The 6,220-nt window shown below is 45.5% G+C and overlaps 9 non-coding genes across 9 annotated transcripts in view; all 9 read right to left on the bottom strand.

Moving 5' to 3' along the window:
* Positions 1-7: 7 nt before the first annotated feature.
* On the bottom strand, positions 8-79 carry trnaq-cug (transfer RNA glutamine (anticodon CUG)). Its single transcript has one exon. It is a non-coding gene; the product is annotated as a tRNA-Gln (tRNA).
* Positions 80-2,542: 2,463 nt separating this feature from the next.
* On the bottom strand, positions 2,543-2,614 carry trnaq-cug (transfer RNA glutamine (anticodon CUG)). Its single transcript has one exon. It is a non-coding gene; the product is annotated as a tRNA-Gln (tRNA).
* A 453-nt stretch (positions 2,615-3,067) lies between these two features.
* Positions 3,068-3,139, bottom strand: trnap-agg (transfer RNA proline (anticodon AGG)). The gene has a single exon. It is a non-coding gene; the product is annotated as a tRNA-Pro (tRNA).
* A 476-nt stretch (positions 3,140-3,615) lies between these two features.
* On the bottom strand, positions 3,616-3,687 carry trnaq-cug (transfer RNA glutamine (anticodon CUG)). The gene has a single exon. It is a non-coding gene; the product is annotated as a tRNA-Gln (tRNA).
* A 405-nt stretch (positions 3,688-4,092) lies between these two features.
* trnaq-cug (transfer RNA glutamine (anticodon CUG)) lies at positions 4,093-4,164 on the bottom strand. The gene has a single exon. It is a non-coding gene; the product is annotated as a tRNA-Gln (tRNA).
* Positions 4,165-4,617: 453 nt separating this feature from the next.
* Positions 4,618-4,689, bottom strand: trnap-agg (transfer RNA proline (anticodon AGG)). The gene has a single exon. It is a non-coding gene; the product is annotated as a tRNA-Pro (tRNA).
* A 477-nt stretch (positions 4,690-5,166) lies between these two features.
* Positions 5,167-5,238, bottom strand: trnaq-cug (transfer RNA glutamine (anticodon CUG)). The gene has a single exon. It is a non-coding gene; the product is annotated as a tRNA-Gln (tRNA).
* Positions 5,239-5,645: 407 nt separating this feature from the next.
* On the bottom strand, positions 5,646-5,717 carry trnaq-cug (transfer RNA glutamine (anticodon CUG)). Its single transcript has one exon. It is a non-coding gene; the product is annotated as a tRNA-Gln (tRNA).
* Positions 5,718-6,170: 453 nt separating this feature from the next.
* The window catches only part of trnap-agg (transfer RNA proline (anticodon AGG)), a 72-nt gene continuing 22 nt past the window's right edge, over positions 6,171-6,220 (bottom strand). Inside the window, exon 1 of the tRNA in view lies at positions 6,171-6,220. This exon is cut by the window's right edge and continues 22 nt beyond it. This is a non-coding gene — a tRNA (tRNA-Pro).

The following is a 6,220-nucleotide window of genomic DNA, read 5'->3' as shown; positions in this document are numbered from 1 at the left end:
CTCTCGAAGGTTCCACCGAGATTTGAACTCGGATCGCTGGATTCAGAGTCCAGAGTGCTAACCGTTACACCATGGAACCTACAGTGTCTGCACATCTGTTTGAAGTGTAGAAAACACTCAAGGAGGCTCTGCGAACAGCAACTAACCAGCAAGCATTCAGAACGTTCTGGGATTTGAACTCGGGCCCACTTGGTCTCTTCAGCAATAAAAGAAAAAAAAAAAAAACCCAACTCCAACTAGCCCTCAGATGCTCCTGCAACTAGCAAACGCAAGATGAAGGCTCACAGGTCCGTGAAGCGATCCAAGAATCTATTTTTTGCCAATTCACTGTTGGGCTGCATTCCTAAGCAATGATTAGAAAAATGTCAAGTCAAAGTTTAAACTGCAGATGAAGAGAACTAAGAAGAGCAGCGAGAACTGGGCATGAAAACATGCAGACGCAGCTTCAGGTCTTAATTGACAGCACATATGTTGGACTCTGAAGGTTCCACCGAGATTTGAACTCGGATCGCTGGATTTCAGAGTCCAGAGTGCTAACCGTTACACCATGGAACCTACAGTGTCTGCACATCTGTTTGAAGTGTAGAAACACTCAAGGAGGCTCAGCGAACAGCAACTAACCAGCAAGCATCAGAACGGTCTGGGATTTGAACTCGGGCCCACTTGGTCCCGTTCAGCAATAAAAAAAAAAAAAACAAACCCCAACTCCAACAAGCCCTCAGATGCTCCTGCAACTAGCAAACGCAAAGATGAAGGCTCACAGGCCGTGAAGCGATACAAGAATCTATTTTTTGCCATATCTCCACTGCTTGCATTCCTAAACCAATGATTTAGAAAAATGTCAAGTCAAAGTTTAAACTGCAGATGAAAACTGAGAAGAGCAGCGAGAAGTGGGTATGAAAACATGCAGACGCAGCTTTAGTGTTAATTGACAGTGGCATACGTTTGGCCCAGGAATGGCAGAATAGACTGAAACTGCTCAAGAAAAGATGCTGTAAAGACAGAAGAGGGCTCGTCCGGGATTTGAACCCGGGACCTCTCGCACCTAAGCGAGAATCATACCCCTAGACCAACGAGCACAGATTGCTGTTCAGTGGAGGTCACTTCGCCACGTACTTCAGTCTGCTCGATGCTACGGTCGCTCCAACATCCTGCCTCTGTAGCTGACAAGGGCAGACATAGAACTCATGCACTGACCAGATTTCTGAGAAACTCAATTTTTACGTAACAGCTCTAGCTTGGCCTGCCTTCGTAGAATAATGTTGATTAAAATACCAAACGACAAAACACATGAGCTGAATTTAACAGCAGAAACCAACATTCGTGCAGTGACACACAAATTTTTCCGATGAGAAGCTTTCTGAGGTCTGTAATGCTTCTTCACAGAAGTGTCAGGTGACACTGTCTCGTCAATTTAGTTCCTGCTCAGTTTTATGTGAGTGCTAGATTGTTAGAGGCCATTGTACCAATACATTTTAAGACACACTGCCACAGAGAAGTTGTGACATACCACAAGCTCCTCCTGCAAGCACTGCCAGACAAGACTCTCCGAAGGTTCCACCGAGATTTGAACTCGGATCGCTGGATTCAGAGTCCAGAGTGCTTAACCGTTACACCATGGACCTAACAGTGTCTGCACATCTGTTTGAAGTGTACAAAACACTCAAGGAGGCTCTGCGAACAGCCAACTAACCAGCAAGCATCAGAACGTTCTGGGATTTGAACTCGGGCCCACTTGGTCTCTTCAGCAATAAAAGAAAAAAAAAACAAAACCCAACTCCAACTAGCCCTCAGATGCTCCTGCAACTAGCAAACGCAAGATGAACGCTCACAGGTCCGTGAAGCGATCCAAGAATCTATTTTTTGCCATATCTCCACTGCTTGGGCTGCATTCCTAAAGCAATGATTAGAAAAATGTCAAGTCAAAGTTTAAACTGCAGATGAAGAACTAAGAAGAGCAGCCGAGAACTGGGCATGAAAACATGCAGACGCAGCTTTAGTCTTAATTGAATGTGGCATACGTTTGGCCCAGGAATGGCAGAATAGACTGAAACTGCTCAAGAAAAGATGCTGTAAAGACAGAAGAGGGCTCGTCCGGGATTTGAACCCGGACCTCTCGCACCCTACGCGAGAATCTACAGTGTCTGCACATCTGTTTGAAGTGTAGAAAACATTCAAGGAGGCTCTGCGAACAGCAACTAACCAGCAAGCATCAGAATGTTCTGGGATTTGAACTCTGGCCCACTTGGTCTCTTCAGCAATAAAAGAAAAAAAAAACAAACCCCAACTCCAACTAGCCCTCAGATGTTCCTGCAACTAGCAACGCAAGATGAAGGCTCACAGGTCCGTGAAGCGATCCAAGAATCTATTTTTTGCCATATCTCCACTGCTTGGGCTGCATTCCTAAACCAATGATTAGAAAAATGTCAAGTCAAAGTTTAAACTGCAGATGAAGAACTAAGAAGAGCAGCGAGAACTGGGCATGAAAACATGCAGACGCAGCTTTAGTCTTAATTGAAAGCAGTATATGTTGGACTCTTGAAGGTTCCACCGAGATTTGAACTCGGATCGCTGGATTCAGAGTCCAGAGTGCTAACCGTTACACCATGGAACCTACAGTGTCTGCACATCTGTTTGAAGTGTAGAAAACACTCAAGGAGGCTCAGCGAACAGCAACTAACCAGCAAGCATCAGAACGGTCTGGGATTTGAACTCGGGCCCACTTGGTCCCGTTCAGCAATAAAAAGAAAAAAAAAACAAACCCCAACTCCAACAAGCCCTCAGATGCTCCTGCAACTAGCAAAAGCAAGACGAAGGCTCACAGGGCCGTGAGCGATACAAGAATCTATTTTTTGCCATATCTCCACTGCTTGCATTCCTAAACCAATATTAGAAAAATGTCAAGTCAAAGTTTAAACTGCAGATGAAAACTGAGAAGAGCAGCGAGAAGTGGGTATGAAAACATGCAGACGCAGCTTTAGTGTTAATTGACAGTGGCATACGTTTGGCCCAGGAATGGCAGAATAGACTGAAACTGCTCAAGAAAAGATGCTGTAAAGACAGAAGAGGGCTCGTCCGGGATTTGAACCCGGGACCTCTCGCACCCTAAGCGAGAATCATACCCCTAGACCAACGAGCCACAGATTGCGGTTCAGTGGAGGTCACTTCGCCACGTACTTCAGTCTGCTCGATGCTACGGTCGCTCCAACATCCTGCCTCTGTAGCTGACAAGGGCAGACATAGAACTTATGCACTGACCAGATTTCTGAGAAACTCAATTTTTACGTAACAGCTCTAGCTTGGCCTGCCTTCGTAGAATAATGTTGATTAAAATACCAAACGACAAAACACATGAGCTGAATTTAACAGCAGAAACCAACATCGTGGCAGTGACACACAAATCTTGCCGATGAGAAGCTTTCTGAGGTCTGTAATGCTTCTTCACAGAGTGTCAGGTGACACCTGTCTTGTCAATTTAGTTCCTGCTCAGTTTTATGTGAGTTCTAGATTGTTAGGAGGCCATTGTACCAATACATTTTAAGACACACTGCCACAGAGAAAGTTGTGACATACCCCAAGCTCCTCCTTGCCAAGCACTGCCAGACAGACTCTCGAAGGTTCCACCGAGATTTGAACTCGGATCGCTGGATTCAGAGTCCAGAGTGCTAACCGTTACACCATGGAACCTACAGTGTCTGCACATCTGTTTGAAGTGTAGAAAACACTCAAGGAGGCTCTGCGAACAGCAACTAACCAGCAAGCATCAGAACGTTCTGGGATTTGAACTCGGGCCCACTTGGTCTCTTCAGCAATAAAAGAAAAAAAAAAAAAACCCAACTCCAACTAGCCCTCAGATGCTCCTGCAACTAGCAAACGCAAGATGAAGGCTCACAGGTCCGTGAAGCGATCCAAGAATCTATTTTTGCCATATCTCCACTGCTTGGGCTGCATTCCTAAAGCAATGATTAGAAAAATGTCAAGTCAAAGTTTAAACTGCAGATGAAGAACTAAGAAGAGCAGCGAGAACTGGGCATGAAAACATGCAGACGCAGCTTCAGTCTTAATTGACAGCAGCATATGTTGGACTCTTGAAGGTTCCACCGAGATTTGAACTCGGATCGCTGGATTCAGAGTCCAGAGTGCTAACCGTTACACCATGGAACCTACAGTGTCTGCACATCTGTTTGAAGTGTAGAAAACACTCAAGGAGGCTCAGCGAACAGCAACTAACCAGCAAGCATCAGAACGGTCTGGGATTTGACCTCGGGCCCACTTGGTCCCGTTCAGCAATAAAAGAAAAAAAAACAAACCCCAACTCCAACAAGCCCTCAGATGCTCCTGCAACTAGCAAAAGCAAGACGAAGGCTCACAGGGCCGTGAAGCGATACAAGAATCTATTTTTTGCCATATCTCCACTGCTTGCATTCCTAAACCAATATTTAGAAAAATGTCAAGTCAAAGTTTAAACTGCAGATGAAAACTGAGAAGAGCAGCGAGAAGTGGGTATGAAAACATGCAGACGCAGCTTTAGTGTTAATTGACAGTGGCATACGTTTGGCCCAGGAATGGCAGAATAGACTGAAACTGCTCAAGAAAAGATGCTGTAAAGACAGAAGAGGGCTCGTCCGGGATTTGAACCCGGGACCTCTCGCACCCTAAGCGAGAATCATACCCCTAGACCAACGAGCCACAGATTGCTGTTCAGTGGAGGTCACTTCGCCAGGTACTTCAGTCTGCTCGATGCTACGGTCGCTCCAACATCCTGCCTCTGTAGCTGACAAGGGCAGACATAGAACTCATGCACTGACCAGATTTCTGAGAAACTCAATTTTTACGTAACAGCTCTAGCTTGGCCTGCCTTCGTAGAATAATGTTGATTAAAATACCAAACGACAAAACACATGAGCTGAATTTAACAGCAGAAACCAACATCGTGGCAGTGACACACAAATCTTTTCCGATGAGAAGCTTTCTGAGGTCTGTAATGCTTCTTCACAGAGTGTCAGGTGACACCTGTCTCGTCAATTTAGTTCCTGCTCAGTTTTATGTGAGTGCTAGATTGTTAGGAGGCCATTGTACCAATACATTTTAAGACACACTGCCACAGAGAAAGTTGTGACATACCACAAGCTCCTCCTTGCCAAGCACTGCCAGACAGACTCTCGAAGGTTCCACCGAGATTTGAACTCGGATCGCTGGATTCAGAGTCCAGAGTGCTAACCGTTACACCATGGAACCTACAGTGTCTGCACATCTGTTTGAAGTGTACAAAACACTCAAGGAGGCTCTGCGAACAGCAACTAACCAGCAAGCATCAGAACGTTCTGGGATTTGAACTCGGGCCCACTTGGTCTCTTCAGCAATAAAAGAAAAAAAAAACAAAACCCAACTCCAACTAGCCCTCAGATGCTCCTGCAACTAGCAAACGCAAGATGAACGCTCACAGGTCCGTGAAGCGATCCAAGAATCTATTTTTTGCCATATCTCCACTGCTTGGGCTGCATTCCTAAAGCAATGATTAGAAAAATGTCAAGTCAAAGTTTAAACTGCAGATGAAGAACTAAGAAGAGCAGCGAGAACTGGGCATGAAAACATGCAGACGCAGCTTCAGTCTTAATTGACAGCAGCATATGTTGGACTCTTGAAGGTTCCACCGAGATTTGAACTCGGATCGCTGGATTCAGAGTCCAGAGTGCTAACCGTTACACCATGGAACCTACAGTGTCTGCACATCTGTTTGAAGTGTAGAAAACACTCAAGGAGGCTCAGCGAACAGCAACTAACCAGCAAGCATCAGAACGGTCTGGGATTTGAACTCGGGCCCACTTGGTCCCGTTCAGCAATAAAAGAAAAAAAAACAAACCCCAACTCCAACAAGCCCTCAGATGCTCCTGCAACTAGCAAAAGCAAGATGAAGGCTCACAGGGCCGTGAAGCGATACAAGAATCTATTTTTTGCCATATCTCCACTGCTTGCATTCCTAAACCAATATTTAGAAAAATGTCAAGTCAAAGTTTAAACTGCAGATGAAAACTGAGAAGAGCAGCGAGAAGTGGGTATGAAAACATGCAGACGCAGCTTTAGTGTTAATTGACAGTGGCATACGTTTGGCCCAGGAATGGCAGAATAGACTGAAACTGCTCAAGAAAAGATGCTGTAAAGACAGAAGAGGGCTCGTCCGGGATTTGAACCCGGGACCTCTCGCACCCTAAGCGAGAAT

Source organism: Carassius auratus, unplaced genomic scaffold (genome assembly GCF_003368295.1).
Source record: "Carassius auratus strain Wakin unplaced genomic scaffold, ASM336829v1 scaf_tig00017678, whole genome shotgun sequence".
Lineage (NCBI taxonomy): Eukaryota > Metazoa > Chordata > Actinopteri > Cypriniformes > Cyprinidae > Carassius > Carassius auratus.
Note: the sequence above shows the minus strand (reverse complement) of the source record. Positions and strands in the feature narration are given on the sequence as shown.